The sequence below is a fragment of the Phalangium opilio genome, unplaced genomic scaffold, assembly GCF_054372755.1.
Source record: "Phalangium opilio isolate 3A_F unplaced genomic scaffold, DU_Popi_V2 ptg000017l_1, whole genome shotgun sequence".
In the NCBI taxonomy this organism is placed as follows: Eukaryota; Metazoa; Arthropoda; class Arachnida; order Opiliones; family Phalangiidae; genus Phalangium; species Phalangium opilio.
The window spans coordinates 12327179-12343790 of record NW_028324151.1 but is presented as its reverse complement, the minus strand read 5'-3'; the positions used below and the strand labels follow the sequence as shown (position 1 = coordinate 12343790).

At 47.6% G+C, this 16612-nt stretch overlaps 1 non-coding gene across 1 annotated transcript; it reads right to left on the bottom strand.

Annotated features, from left to right (window-relative positions):
• Positions 1-4504: 4504 nt before the first annotated feature.
• TRNAY-GUA (transfer RNA tyrosine (anticodon GUA)) lies at positions 4505-4577 on the bottom strand. The gene has a single exon. It is a non-coding gene; the product is annotated as a tRNA-Tyr (tRNA).
• Positions 4578-16612: the final 12035 nt, after the last annotated feature.

Here is a 16612-nt window from a genome sequence, read left to right as displayed (position 1 = left end):
GAACGCGCTAACCATTGAGCCACGCAAGCTCAGAAATTAAATGGTTGTCACGTATTGGGGAAAAGTTATGACTTTTCACGCTACATCTGAGACCCCACAACACCTCTCCCGGGTGGGCTCGAACCACCAACCCCTCGGTTAACAGCTGAACGCGCTAACCATTGCGCCACGGAAGCCCAAAAGTTAAATGTTCGTCAGGTATTGTGGAAAAACTTTTCTTTTTACGTTACATTTGAGACTACATAACACCGCTACCGGGTGGGCTCGAACCACCAACCTATTGGTTAACAGCCGAACGCGCTAACCATTGAGCCACGGAAGCTCAGAAATTAAATGGTTGTCAGGTATTGTGGAAAAACTTTTCTTTTTACGTTACATTTGAGACTACATAACACCGCTCCCGAGTGGGCTCGAACCACCAACCTATTGGTTAACAGCCGAACGCGCAAACCATTGAGCCACGGAAGCCCAAAAATTAAATGGTTGTCACGTATTGTGGAAAAGTTTTGACTTTTTACGCTACATCTGAGACCCCAAGTCACCTCTCCCGGGTGGGCTCGAACCACCAACCTATTGGTTAACAGCCGAACGCGCTAACCATGGAGCCAAACAAGATCAGAAATGAAAAGGTCTTAAGGTATTGTGGAAAAACTTTGACTTTTTACGTTACATTTGAGATCCCTTAACACCGCTCCCGGGTGGGCTCGAACCACCAATCTTTCGGTTAACAGCTGAACGCGCTAACCATTGCGCCACGGAAGCCCAAAAATTAAATGTTCGTCAGGTATTGTGGAAAAACTTTGCTTTTTACGTTACATTTGAGACTACACAACACCGCTCCCGGGTGGGCTCGAACCAACAACCTTTCGGTTAACAGCTGAACGCGCTAACCATTGCGCCACGGAAGCCCAAAAATTAAATGTTCGTCAGGTATTGTGGAAAAACTTTGCTTTTTACGTTACATTTGAGACTACACAACACCGCTCCCGGGTGGGCTCGAACCAACAACCTTTCGGTTAACAGCTGAACGCGCTAACCATTGCGCCAAGGAAGCCCAAAAGTTAAATGTTCGTCAGGTATTGTGGAAAAACTCTGACTTTTTACGTTACATTTGAGATCCCATAACACCGCTCCCGGGTGGGCGCGACCCACCAACCTATTGGTTAACAGCCGAACGCGCTATCCATTGAGCCACGGAAGCTTAGAAATTTAATGGTTGTCACGTATTGTGGAAAAGCTTTGACTTTTTACGCTACATCTGAGACCCCACGTCACCTCTCCCGGGTGGGCTCGAACCACCAACCTATTGGTTAACAGCCGAACGCGCTAACCATTGAGCCACGGAAGCTCAGAAATTAAATGGTTGTCACGTATTGTGGAAAAGTTTTGACTTTTTACGCTACATCTGAGACCCCACGTCACCTCTCCCGGGTGGGCTCGAACCACCAACCTATTGGTTAACAGCCGAACGCGACAACCATTGAGCCACGGGAGCTCAGACATTAAATGGTTGTCACGTATTGGGGAAAAGTTATGACTTTTCACGCTACATCTGAGACCCCACAACACCTCTTCCGGGTGGGCTCGAACCAACAACCTTTCGGTTAACAGCTGAACGCGCTAACCATTGCGCCAAGGAAGCCCAAAAGTTAAATGTTCGTCAGGTATTGTGGAAAAACTTTTCTTTTTACGTTACATTTGAGACTACACAACACCGCTCCCGGGTGCGCTCGAACCACCAACCTTTCGGTTAACAGCCGAACGCGCTAACCATTGCGCCATGGAAGCCCAAAAATTAAATGTTCGTCACGTATTGTGGAAAAACTCTGACTTTTTACGTTACATTTGAGATCCCTTAACACCGCTCCCGGGTGGGCTCGAACCATCAACCTATTGGTTAACAGCCGAACGCGCTAACCATTGAGCCACGGAAGCTCAGAATTTAAATGGTTGTCAGGTATTGTGGAAAAGTTATGACTTTTCACGCTACATCTGAGACCCCACGTCACCTCTCCCGGGTGGGCTCGAACCACCAACCTATTGGTTAACAGCCGAACGCGCTAACCATGGAGCCAAACAAGCTCAGAAATGAAAAGGTCTTCAGGTATTGTGGAAAAACTTTGACTTTTTACGTTACATTTGAGATCCCTTAACACCGCTCCCGGGTGGGCCCGAACCAACAACCTTTCAGTTAACAGCTGAACGCGCTAACCATTGCGCCACGGAAGCCCAAAAATTAAATGTTCGTCAGGTATTGTGGAAAAACTTTTCTTTTTATTATACATTTGAGACTACACAACACCGCTCCCGGGTGTGATCGAACCACCAACCTTTCGGTTAACAGCCGAACGCGCTAACCATTGCGCCACGGAAGCCCAAAAATTAAATGTCCGTCAGGTATTGTGGAAAAACTTTTCTTTTTACGTTACATTTGAGACTACATAACACCGCTCCCGGGTGGGCTCGAACCACCAACCTATTGGTTAACAGCCGAACGCGCTAACCATTGAGCCACGGAAGCTCAGAAATTAAATGGTTGTCAGGTATTGTGGAAAAACTTTTCATTTTACGTTACATTTGAGACTACATAACCACGCTCCCGAGTGGGCTCGAACCACCAACCTATTGGTTAACAGCCGAACGCGACAACCATTGAGCCACGGGAGCTCAGAAATTAAATGGTTGTCACGTATTGTGGAAAAGTTTTGACTTTTTACGCTACATCTGAGACCCCACGTCACCTCTCCCGGGTGGGCTCGAACCACCAACCTATTGGTTAACAGCCGAACGCGACAACCATTGAGCCACGGGAGCTCAGACATTAAATGGTTGTCACGTATTGGGGAAAAGTTATGACTTTTCACGCTACATCTGAGACCCCACAACACCTCTTCCGGGTGGGCTCGAACCAACAACCTTTCGGTTAACAGCTGAACGCGCTAACCATTGCGCCAAGGAAGCCCAAAAGTTAAATGTTCGTCAGGTATTGTGGAAAAACTCTGACTTTTTACGTTACATTTGAGATCCCATAACACCGCTCCCGGGTGGGCTCGAACCACCAACCTATTGGTTAACGGCCGAACGCGCTATCCATTGAGCCACGGAAGCTTAGAAATTTAATGGTTGTCACGTATTGTGGAAAAGTTTTGACTTTTTACGCTACATCTGAGACCCTACGTCACCTCTCCCGGGTGGGCTCGAACCACCAACCTATTGGTTAACAGCCGAACGCGCTAACCATTGAGCCACGGAAGCTCAGAAATTAAATGGTTGTCACGTATTGTGGAAAAGTTTTGACTTTTAAACGCTACATCTGTGACCCCACGTCACCTCTCCCGGGTGGGCTCGAACCACCAACCTATTGGTTAACAGCCGAACGCGACAACCATTGAGCCACGGGAGCTCAGACATTAAATGGTTGTCACGTATTGGGGAAAAGTTATGACTTTTCACGCTACATCTGAGACCCCACAACACCTCTTCCGGGTGGGCTCGAACCAACAACCTTTCGGTTAACAGCTGAACGCGCTAACCATTGCGCCAAGGAAGCCCAAAAGTTAAATGTTCGTCAGGTATTGTGGAAAAACTCTGACTTTTTACGTTACATTTGAGATCCCATAACACCGCTCCCGGGTGGGCTCGAACCACCAACCTATTGGTTAACGGCCGAACGCGCTATCCATTGAGCCACGGAAGCTTAGAAATTTAATGGTTGTCACGTATTGTGGAAAAGTTTTGACTTTTTACGCTACATCTGAGACCCTACGTCACCTCTCCCGGGTGGGCTCGAACCACCAACCTATTGGTTAACAGCCGAACGCGCTAACCATTGAGCCACGGAAGCTCAGAAATTAAATGGTTGTCACGTATTGTGGAAAAGTTTTGACTTTTAAACGCTACATCTGTGACCCCACGTCACCTCTCCCGGGTGGGCTCGAACCACCAACCTATTGGTTAACAGCCGAACGCGACAACCATTGAGCCACGGGAGCTCAGACATTAAATGGTTGTCACGTATTGGGGAAAAGTTATGACTTTTCACGCTACATCTGAGACCCCACAACACCTCTTCCGGGTGGGCTCGAACCAACAACCTTTCGGTTAACAGCTGAACGCGCTAACCATTGCGCCAAGGAAGCCCAAAAGTTAAATGTTCGTCAGGTATTGTGGAAAAACTCTGATTTTTACGTTACATTTGAGATCCCATAACACCCTCCCGGGTGGGCTCGAACCACCAACCTATTGGTTAACAGCCGAACGTGCTAACCATTGAGCCACGGAAGCTTAGAAATTTAATGGTTGTCACGTATTGTGGAAAAGTTTTGACTTTTTACGCTACATCTGAGACTCCACAACACCTCTCCCGGGTGGGCTCGAACCACCAACCTTTCGGTTAACAGCTGAACGCGCTAACCATTGCGCCACGGAAGCCCAAAAATTAAATGTTCGTCAGGTATTGTGGAAAAATGTTTCTTTTTACATTACATTTGAGACTACACAACACAGCTCCCGGGTGGGCTCGAACCACCAACCTTTCGGTTTACAACCGAACGCGCTAACCATTGCGCCACGGAAGCCCAAAAATTAAATGTTCGTCAGGTATTGTGGAAAAACTTTTCTTTTTACGTTACATTTGAGACTACACAACACCGCTCCCGGGTGTGATCGAACCACCAACCTTTCGGTTAACAGCCGAACGCGCTAACCATTGCGCCACGGAAGCCCAAAAATTAAATGTCCGTCAGGTATTGTGGAAAAACTTTTCTTTTTACGTTACCTTTGAGACTACATAACACCGCTCCCGGGTGGGCTCGAACCACCAACCTATTGGTTAACAGCCGAACGCGCTAACCATTGAGCCACGGAAGCTCAGAAATTAAATGGTTGTCAGGTATTGTGGAAAAACTTTTCATTTTACGTTACATTTGAGACTACATAACCACGCTCCCGAGTGGGCTCGAACCACCAACCTATTGGTTAACAGCCGAACGCGCTTACCATTGCGCCACGGAAGCCCAAAAATTAAATGGTCGTCAGGTATTGTTGAAAAACTTTTCATTTTACGTTACATTTGAGACTTCACAACACCGCTCCCGGGTGGGCTCGAACCAGCAACCTATTGGTTAACAGCCGAACGCGCAAACCATTGAGCCACGGCAGCTCAGAAATTAATGGGTAGTCAGGTATTGTGAAAAAGTTATGACTTTTCACGCTACATTTGAGACCCCACTACACCTCTCCCGGCTGGGCTCGAACCTCCAACCTATTGGTTAACAGCCGAACGCGCTTACCATTGCGCCACGGAAGCCCAAAAATTAAATGGTCGTCAGGTATTGTGGAAAAACTTTGGCTTTTTACGTTACATCTGAGACCCCACGTCACCTCTCCCGGGTGGGCTCGAACCACCAACCTATTGGTTAACAGCCGAACGCGACAACCATTGAGCCACGGGATGTCTGAGCTCCCGTGGCTCAATGGTTGTCGCGTTCGGCTGTTAACCAATAGGTTGGTGGTTCGAGCCCACCCGGGAGAGGTGACGTGGGGTCTCAGATGTAGCGTAAAAAGTCAAAACTTTTCCACAATACGTGACAACCATTTAATTTCTGAGCTCCCGTGGCTCAATGGTTGTCGCGTTCGGCTGTTAACCAATAGGTTGGTGGTTCGAGCCCACTCGGGAGCGTGGTTATGTAGTCTCAAATGTAACGTAAAATGAAAAGATTTTCCACAATACCTGACAACCATTTAATTTCTGAGCTTCCGTGGCTCAATGGTTAGCGCGTTCGGCTGTTAACCAATAGGTTGGTGGTTCGAGCCCACCCGGGAGCGGTGTTATGTAGTCTCAAATGTAACGTAAAAAGAAAAGTTTTTCCACAATACCTGACGGACATTTAATTTTTGGGCTTCCGTGGCGCAATGGTTAGCGCGTTCGGCTGTTAACCGAAAGGTTGGTGGTTCGATCACACCCGGGAGCGGTGTTGTGTAGTCTCAAATGTATAATAAAAAGAAAAGTTTTTCCACAATACCTGACGAACATTTAATTTTTGGGCTTCCGTGGCGCAATGGTTAGCGCGTTCAGCTGTTAACTGAAAGGTTGTTGGTTCGGGCCCACCCGGGAGCGGTGTTAAGGGATCTCAAATGTAACGTAAAAAGTCAAAGTTTTTCCACAATACCTGAAGACCTTTTCATTTCTGAGCTTGTTTGGCTCCATGGTTAGCGCGTTCGGCTGTTAACCAATAGGTTGGTGGTTCGAGCCCACCCGGGAGAGGTGACGTGGGGTCTCAGATGTAGCGTGAAAAGTCATAACTTTTCCACAATACCTGACAACCATTTAAATTCTGAGCTTCCGTGGCTCAATGGTTAGCGCGTTCGGCTGTTAACCAATAGGTTGATGGTTCGAGCCCACCCGGGAGCGGTGTTAAGGGATCTCAAATGTAACGTAAAAAGTCAGAGTTTTTCCACAATACGTGACGAACATTTAATTTTTGGGCTTCCATGGCGCAATGGTTAGCGCGTTCGGCTGTTAACCGAAAGGTTGGTGGTTCGAGCGCACCCGGGAGCGGTGTTGTGTAGTCTCAAATGTAACGTAAAAAGAAAAGTTTTTCCACAATACCTGACGAACATTTAACTTTTGGGCTTCCGTGGCGCAATGGTTAGCGCGTTCAGCTGTTAACCGAAAGGTTGGTGGTTCGAGCCCACCCGGGAGAGGTGTTGTGGGGTCTCAGATGTAGCGTGAAAAGTCATAACTTTTCCCCAATACGTGACAACCATTTAATTTCTGAGCTCCCGTGGCTCAATGGTTGTCGCGTTCGGCTGTTAACCAATAGGTTGGTGGTTCGAGCCCACCCGGGAGCGGTGTTAAGGGATCTCAAATGTAACGTAAAAATCAGAGTTTTTCCACAATACCTGACGAACATTTAACTTTTGGGCTTCCTTGGCGCAATGGTTAGCGCGTTCAGCTGTTAACCGAAAGGTTGTTGGTTCGAGCCCACCCGGAAGAGGTGTTGTGGGGTCTCAGATGTAGCGTGAAAAGTCATAACTTTTCCCCAATACGTGACAACCATTTAATGTCTGAGCTCCCGTGGCTCAATGGTTGTCGCGTTCGGCTGTTAACCAATAGGTTGGTGGTTCGAGCCCACCCGGGAGAGGTGACGTGGGGTCTCAGATGTAGCGTAAAAAGTCAAAACTTTTCCACAATACGTGACAACCATTTAATTTCTGAGCTTCCGTGGCTCAATGGTTAGCGCGTTCGGCTCTTAACCAATAGGTTGGTGGTTCGAGCCCACCCGGGAGAGGTGACGTGGGGTCTCAGATGTAGCGTAAAAAGTCAAAGCTTTTCCACAATACGTGACAACCATTAAATTTCTAAGCTTCCGTGGCTCAATGGATAGCGCGTTCGGCTGTTAACCAATAGGTTGGTGGTTCGAGCCCACCCGGGAGCGGTGTTATGGGATCTCAAATGTAACGTAAAAAGTCAGAGTTTTTCCACAATACCTGACGAACATTTAACTTTTGGGCTTCCTTGGCGCAATGGTTAGCGCGTTCAGCTGTTAACCGAAAGGTTGTTGGTTCGAGCCCACCCGGGAGCGGTGTTGTGTAGTCTCAAATGTAACGTAAAAAGCAAAGTTTTCCACAATACCTGACGAACATTTAATTTTTGGGCTTCCGTGGCGCAATGGTTAGCGCGTTCAGCTGTTAACCGAAAGGTTGTTGGTTCGAGCCCACCCGGGAGCGGTGTTGTGTAGTCTCAAATGTAACGTAAAAAGCAAAGTTTTTCCACAATACCTGACGAACATTTAATTTTTGGGCTTCCGTGGCGCAATGGTTAGCGCGTTCAGCTGTTAACCGAAAGATTGGTGGTTCGAGCCCACCCGGGAGCGGTGTTAAGGGATCTCAAATGTAACGTAAAAAGTCAAAGTTTTTCCACAATACCTTAAGACCTTTTCATTTCTGATCTTGTTTGGCTCCATGGTTAGCGCGTTCGGCTGTTAACCAATAGGTTGGTGGTTCGAGCCCACCCGGGAGAGGTGACTTGGGGTCTCAGATGTAGCGTAAAAAGTCAAAACTTTTCCACAATACGTGACAACCATTTAATTTTTGGGCTTCCGTGGCTCAATGGTTTGCGCGTTCGGCTGTTAACCAATAGGTTGGTGGTTCGAGCCCACTCGGGAGCGGTGTTATGTAGTCTCAAATGTAACGTAAAAAGAAAAGTTTTTCCACAATACCTGACAACCATTTAATTTCTGAGCTTCCGTGGCTCAATGGTTAGCGCGTTCGGCTGTTAACCAATAGGTTGGTGGTTCGAGCCCACCCGGTAGCGGTGTTATGTAGTCTCAAATGTAACGTAAAAAGAAAAGTTTTTCCACAATACCTGACGAACATTTAACTTTTGGGCTTCCGTGGCGCAATGGTTAGCGCGTTCAGCTGTTAACCGAGGGGTTGGTGGTTCGAGCCCACCCGGGAGAGGTGTTGTGGGGTCTCAGATGTAGCGTGAAAAGTCATAACTTTTCCCCAATACGTGACAACCATTTAATTTCTGAGCTTGCGTGGCTCAATGGTTAGCGCGTTCGGCTGTTAACCAATAGGTTGGTGGTTCGAGCCCACCCGGGAGAGGTGACGTGGGGTCTCAGATGTAGCGTAAAAAGTCAAAGCTTTTCCACAATACGTGACAACCATTAAATTTCTAAGCTTCCGTGGCTCAATGGATAGCGCGTTCAGCTGTTAACCGAAAGGTTGTTGGTTCGAGCCCACCCGGGAGCGGTGTTGTGTAGTCTCAAATGTAACGTAAAAAGCAAAGTTTTTCCACAATACCTGACGAACATTTAATTTTTGGGCTTCCGTGGCGCAATGGTTAGCGCGTTCAGCTGTTAACCGAAAGGTTGGTGGTTCGAGCCCACCCGGGAGCGGTGTTAAGGGATCTCAAATGTAACGTAAAAAGTCAAAGTTTTCCACAATACCTTAAGACCTTTTCATTTCTGAGCTTGTTTGGCTCCATGGTTAGCGCGTTCGGCTGTTAACCAATAGGTTGGTGGTTCGAGCCCACCCGGGAGAGGTGACTTGGGGTCTCAGATGTAGCGTAAAAAGTCAAAACTTTTCCACAATACGTGACAACCATTTAATTTTTGGGCTTCCGTGGCTCAATGGTTTGCGCGTTCGGCTGTTAACCAATAGGTTGGTGGTTCGAGCCCACTCGGGAGCGGTGTTATGTAGTCTCAAATGTAACGTAAAAAGAAAAGTTTTTCCACAATACCTGACGAACATTTAACTTTTGGGCTTCCGTGGCGCAATGGTTAGCGCGTTCAGCTGTTAACCGAGGGGTTGGTGGTTCGAACCCACCCGGGAGAGGTGTTGTGGGGTCTCAGATGTAGCGTGAAAAGTCATAACTTTTCCCCAATACGTGACAACCATTTAATTTCTGAGCTTCCGTGGCTCAATGGTTAGCGCGCTCGGCTGTTAACCAATAGGTTGGTGGTTCGAGCCCACCCGGGAGCGGTGTTATGTAGTCTCAAATGTAACGTAAAAAGAAAAGTTTTTCCACAATACCTGACGAACATTTAACTTTTGGGCTTCCGTGGCGCAATGGTTAGCGCGTTCAGCTGTTAACCGAGGGGTTGGTGGTTCGAACCCACCCGGGAGAGGTGTTGTGGGGTCTCAGATGTAGCGTGAAAAGTCATAACTTTTCCCCAATACGTGACAACCATTTAATTTCTGAGCTTCCGTGGCTCAATGGATAGCGCGTTCGGCTGTTAACCAATAGGTTGTTGGTTCGAGCCCACCCGGGAGCGGTGTTATGGGATCTCAAATGTAACGTAAAAAGTCAGAGTTTTTCCACAATACCTGACAACCATTTAATTTCTGAGCTTCCGTGGCTCAATGGTTAGCGCGTTCGGCTGTTAACCAATAGGTTGGTGGTTCGAGCCCACCCGGGAGCGGTGTTATGTAGTCTCAAATGTAACGTAAAAAGAAAAGTTTTTCCACAATACCTGACGAACATTTAACTTTTGGGCTTCCGTGGCGCAATGGTTAGCGCGTTCAGCTGTTAACCGAGGGGTTGGTGGTTCGAACCCACCCGGGAGAAGTGTTGTGGGGTCTCAGATGTAGCGTGAAAAGTCATAACTTTTCCCCAATACGTGACAACCATTTAATTTCTGAGCTTCCGTGGCTCAATGGTTAGCGCGTTCGGCTGTTAACCAATAGGTTGGTGGTTCGAGCCCACCCGGGAGAGGTGACGTGGGGTCTCAGATGTAACGTAAAAAGTCAGAGTTTTCCCACAATACCTGACGAACATTTAACTTTTGGGCTTCCTTGGCGCAATGGTTAGCGCGTTCAGCTGTTAACCGAAAGGTTGTTGGTTCGAGCCCACCCGGGAGCGGTGTTGTGTAGTCTCAAATGTAACGTAAAAAGCAAAGTTTTTCCACAATACCTGACGAACATTTAATTTTTGGGCTTCCGTGGCGCAATGGTTAGCGCGTTCAGCTGTTAACCGAAAGGTTGGTGGTTCGAGCCCACCCGGGAGCGGTGTTAAGGGATCTCAAATGTAACGTAAAAAGTCAAAGTTTTTCCACAATACCTTAAGACCTTTTCATTTCTGAGCTTGTTTGGCTCAATGGATAGCGCGTTCGGCTGTTAACCAATAGGTTGGTGGTTCGAGCCCACCCGGGAGCGGTGTTATGGGATCTCAAATGTAACGTAAAAAGTCAGAGTTTTTCCACAATACCTGACGAACATTTAATTTGTGGGCTTCCGTGGCGCAATGGTTAGCGCGTTCGGCTGTTAACCGAAAGGTTGGTGGTTCGATCACACCCGGGAGCGGTGTTGTATAGTCTCAAATGTAACGTAAAAAGAAAAGTTTTTCCACAATACCTGACGAACATTTAATTTTTGGGCTTCCGTGGCGCAATGGTTAGCGCGTTCAGCTGTTAACCGAAACGTTGTTGGTTCGGGCCCACCCGGGAGCGGTGTTAAGGGATCTCAAATGTAACGTAAAAAGTCAAAGTTTTTCCACAATACCTGAAGACCTTTTCATTTCTGAGCTTGTTTGGCTCCATGGTTAGCGCGTTCGGCTGTTAACCAATAGGTTGGTGGTTCGAGCCCACCCGGGAGAGGTGACGTGGGGTCTCAGATGTAGCGTAAAAAGTCAAAACTTTTCCACAATACGTGACAAATATTTAATTTCTGAGCTTCCGTGGCTCAAAGGTTAGCGCGGTCGGCTGTTAACCAATAGGTTGGTGGTTCGAGCCCACCCGGGAGAGGTGACGTGGGGTCTCAGATGTAGCTTAAAAAGTCAAAACTTTTCCACAATACGTGACAACCATTTAATTTCTGAGCTTCCGTGGCTCAATGGTTAGCGCGTTCGGCTGTTAATCAATAGGTTCGTGGTTCGAGCCCACCCGGGAGCGGTGTTAAGGGATCTCAAATGTAACGTAAAAATCAGAGTTTTTCTACAATACCTGACGAACATTTAACTTTTGGGCTTCCTTGGCGCAATGGTTAGCGCGTTCAGCTGTTAACCGAAAGGTTGTTGGTTCGAGCCCACCCGGAAAAGGTGTTGTGGGGTCTCAGATGTAGCGTGAAAAGTCATAACTTTTCCCCAATACGTGACAACCATTTAATGTCTGAGCTCCCGTGGCTCAATGGTTGTCGCGTTCGGCTGTTAACCAATAGGTTGGTGTTTCGAGCCCACCCGGGAGAGGTGACGTGGGGTCTCAGATGTAGCGTAAAAAGTCAAAACTTTTCCACAATACGTGACAACCATTTAATTTCTGAGCTTCCGTGGCTCAATGGTTAGCGCGTTCGGCTGTTAACCAATAGGTTGGTGGTTCGAGCCCACCCGGGAGAGGTGACGTGGGGTCTCAGATGTAGCGTAAAAAGTCAAAACTTTTCCACAATACGTGACAACCATTAAATTTCTAAGCTTCCGTGGCTCAATGGATAGCGCGTTCGGCTGTTAACCAATAGGTTGGTGGTTCGAGCCCACCCGGGAGCGGTGTTAAGGGATCTCAAATGTAACGTAAAAAGTCAAAGTTTTTCCACAATACCTTAAGACCTTTTCATTTCTGAGCTTGTTTGGCTCAATGGATAGCGCGTTCGGCTGTTAACCAATAGGTTGGTGGTTCGAGCCCACCCGGGAGCGGTGTTATGGGATCTCAAATGTAACGTAAAAAGTCAGAGTTTTTCCACAATACCTGACGAACATTTAATTTGTGGGCTTCCGTGGCGCAATGGTTAGCGCGTTCGGCTGTTAACCGAAAGGTTGGTGGTTCGATCACACCCGGGAGCGGTGTTGTATAGTCTCAAATGTAACGTAAAAAGAAAAGTTTTTCCACAATACCTGTCGGACATTTAATTTTTGGGCTTCCGTGGCGCAATGGTTAGCGCGTTCGGCTGTTAACCGAAAGGGTGGTGGTTCGATCACACCCGGGAGCGGTGTTGTGTAGTCTCAAATGTAACGTAAAAAGAAAGGTTTTTCCACAATACCTGACGAACATTTAATTTTTGGGCTTCCGTGGCGCAATGGTTAGCGCGTTCAGCTGTTAACCGAAACGTTGTTGGTTCGGGCCCACCCGGGAGCGGTGTTAAGGGATCTCAAATGTAACGTAAAAAGTCAAAGTTTTTCCACAATACCTGAAGACCTTTTCATTTCTGAGCTTGTTTGGCTCCATGGTTAGCGCGTTCGGCTGTTAACCAATAGGTTGGTGGTTCGAGCCCACCCGGGAGAGGTGACGTGGGGTCTCAGATGTAGCGTAAAAAGTCAAAACTTTTCCACAATACGTGACAACCATTTAATTTCTGAGCTTCCGTGGCTCAATGGTTAGCGCGGTCGGCTGTTAACCAATAGGTTGGTGGTTCGAGCCCACCCGGGAGAGGTGACGTGGGGTCTCAGATGTAGCGTAAAAAGTCAAAACTTTTCCACAATACGTGACAACCATTTAATTTCTGAGCTTCCGTGGCTCAATGGTTAGCGCGTTCGGCTGTTAACCAATAGGTTCGTGGTTCGAGCCCACCCGGGAGCGGTGTTAAGGGATCTCAAATGTAACGTAAAAATCAGAGTTTTTCTACAATACCTGACGAACATTTAACTTTTGGGCTTCCTTGGCGCAATGGTTAGCGCGTTCAGCTGTTAACCGAAAGGTTGTTGGTTCGAGCCCACCCGGAAAAGGTGTTGTGGGGTCTCAGATGTAGCGTGAAAAGTCATAACTTTTCCCCAATACGTGACAACCATTTAATGTCTGAGCTCCCGTGGCTCAATGGTTGTCGCGTTCGGCTGTTAACCAATAGGTTGGTGGTTCGAGCCCACCCGGGAGAGGTGACGTGGGGTCTCAGATGTAGCGTAAAAAGTCAAAACTTTTCCACAATACGTGACAACCATTTAATTTCTGAGCTTCCGTGGCTCAATGGTTAGCGCGTTCGGCTGTTAACCAATAGGTTGGTGGTTCTAGCCCACCCGGGAGAGGTGACGTGGGGTCTCAGATGTAGCGTAAAAAGTCAAAACTTTTCCACAATACGTGACAACCATTAAATTTCTAAGCTTCCGTGGCTCAATGGATAGCGCGTTCGGCTGTTAACCAATAGGTTGGTGGTTCGAGCCCACCCGGGAGCGGTGTTATGGGATCTCAAATGTAACGTAAAAAGTCAGAGTTTTTCCACAATACCTGACGAACATTTAAATTTTGGGCCTCCTTGGCGCAATGGTTAGCGCGTTCCGCTGTTAACCGAAAGGTTGTTGGTTCGAGCCCACCCGGGAGCGGTGTTGTGTAGTCTCAAATGTAACGTAAAAAGCAAAGATTTTCCACAATACCTGACGAACATTTAATTTTTGGGCTTCCGTGGCGCAATGGTTAGCGCGTTCAGCTGTTAACCGAAAGGTTGGTGGTTCGAGCCCACCCGGGAGCGGTGTTATGGGATCTCAAATGTAACGTAAAAAGTCAGAGTTTTTCCACAATACCTGACGAACATTTAACTTTTGGGCTTCCTTAGCGCAATGGTTAGCGCGTTCGGCTGTTAACCGAAAGGTTGTTGGTTCGAGCCCACCCGGAAGAGGTGTTGTGGGGTCTCAGATGTAGCGTAAAAAGTCAAAACTTTTCCACAATACGTGACAACCATTTAATTTCTGAGCTTCCGTGGCTCAATGGTTAGCGCGTTCGGCTGTTAACCAATAGGTTGGTGGTTCGAGCCCACCCGGGAGAGGTGACGTGGGGTCTCAGATGTAGCGTAAAAAGTCAAAACTTTTCCACAATACGTGACAACCATTAAATTTCTAAGCTTCCGTGGCTCAATGGATAGCGCGTTCGGCTGTTAACCAATAGGTTGGTGGTTCGAGCCCACCCGGGAGCGGTGTTATGGGATCTCAAATGTAACGTAAAAAGTCAGAGTTTTTCCACAATACCTGACGAACATTTAACTTTTGGGCTTCCTTAGCGCAATGGTTAGCGCGTTCAGCTGTTAACCGAAAGGTTGTTGGTTCGAGCCCACCCGGAAGAGGTGTTGTGGGGTCTCAGATGTAGCGTGAAAAGTCATAACTTTTCCCCAATACGTGACAACCGTTTAATTTCTGAGCTCCCGTGGCTCAATGGTTGTCGCGTTCGGCTGTTAACCAATAGGTTGGTGGTTCGAGCCCACCCGGGAGAGGTGACGTGGGGTCTCAGATGTAACGTAAAAAGCCAAAGTTTTTCCACAATACCTGACGACCATTTAATTTTTGGGCTTCCGTGGCGCAATGGTAAGCGCGTTCGGCTGTTAACCAATAGGTTGGAGGTTTGAGCCCAGCCGGGAGAGGTGTTGTGGGGTCTCAGATGTAGCGTAAAAAGTCAAAACCTTTCCACAATACGTGAGAAACATTTAATTTCTGAGCTTCCGTGGCTCAATGGTTAGCGCTTTCGGCTGTTAACCAATAGGTTGGTGGTTCGAACCCACCCGGGAGCGGTGTTATGGGATCTCAAATGTAACGTAAAAAGTCAGAGTTTTTCCACAATACCTGACGACCATTTAATTTTTGGGCTTCCGTGGCGCAATGGTTATCGTGTTCGGCTGTTAACCAATAGGTTGGTGGTTCGAGCCCACCCGGGAGAGGTGACGTGGGGTCTCAGATGTAACGTAAAAAGCCAAAGTTTTTCCACAATACCTGACGACCATTTAATTTTTGGGCTTCCGTGGCGCAATGGTAAGCGCGTTCGGCTGTTAACCAATAGGTTAGTGGTTCGAGCCCAGCCGGGAGAGGTGTAGTGAGGTCTCAGATGTAGCGTGAAAAGTCATAACTTTTCCACAATACCTGACAACCATTTAATTTCTGAGCTTCCATGGCTCAATGGTTAGCGCGTTCGGCTGTTAACCAATAGGTTTGTTGTTCGAGCCCACCCGGGAGCGGTGTTATGGGATCTGAAATGTAACGTAAAAAGTCAGAGTTTTACCACAATACCTGACGAACATTTAATTTTTGGGCTACCGTGGCGCAATGGTTAGCGCGTTCGGCTGTTAACCGAAAGGTTGCTGGTTCGAGCCCACCCGGGAGAGGTGTTGTGGGGTCTCAGATGTAGCGTAAAAAGTCAAAACTTTTCCACAATACGTGACAAACATTTAATTTCTGAGCTTCCGTGGCTCAATGGTTAGCGCTTTCGGCTGTTAACCAATAGGTTGGTGGTTCGAGCCCACCCGGGAGCGGTGTTATGGGATCTCAAATGTAACGTAAAAAGTCAGAGTTTTTCCACAATACCTGACGAACATTCAATTTTTGGGCTACCGTGGCGCAATGGTTAGCGCGTTCGGCTGTTAACCGAAAGGTTGCTGGTTCGAGCCCACCCGGGAGAGGTGTTGTGGGGTCTCAGATGTAGCGTAAAAAGTCAAAACTTTTCCACAATACGTGACAAACATTTAATTTCTGAGCTTCCGTGGCTCAATGGTTAGCGCTTTCGGCTGTTAACCAATAGGTTGGTGGTTCGAACCCACCCGGGAGCGGTGTTATGGGAACTCAAATGTAACGTAAAAAGTCAGAGTGTTTCCACAATACCTGACGAACATTTAATTTTTGGGCTTCCGTGGCGCAATGGTTATCGCGCTCGGCTGTTAACCAATAGGTTGCTGGTTCGAGCCCACCCGGGAGCGGTGTTGTGAAGTCTCAAATGTAACGTAAAAAGCCAAAGTTTTTCCACAATACCTGACGACCATTTAATTTTTGGGCTTCCGTGGCGCAATGGTAAGCGCGTTCGGCTGTTAACCAATAGGTTGGTGGTTCGAGCCCAGCCGGGAGAGGTGTAGTGGGGTCTCAGATGTAGCGTGAAAAGTCATAACTTTTTCACAATACCTGACCACCATTTAATTTCTGAGCTGCCGTGGCTCAATGGTTTGCGCGTTCGGCTGTTAACCAATAGGTTGGTGGTTCGAGCCCACCCGGGAGCGGAGTTTTGGGATCTCAAATGTAACGTAAAAAGTCAGAGTTTTTCCACAATACCTGACGAACATTTAATTTTTGGGCTTCCGTGGCTCAATGGTTAGCGCTTTCGGCTGTTAACCAATAGGTTGGTGGTTCGAGCCCACCCGGGAGCGGTGTTATGGGATCTCAAATGTAACGTAAAAAGTCAGAGTTTTTCCACAATACCTGACGAACATTTAACTTTTGGGC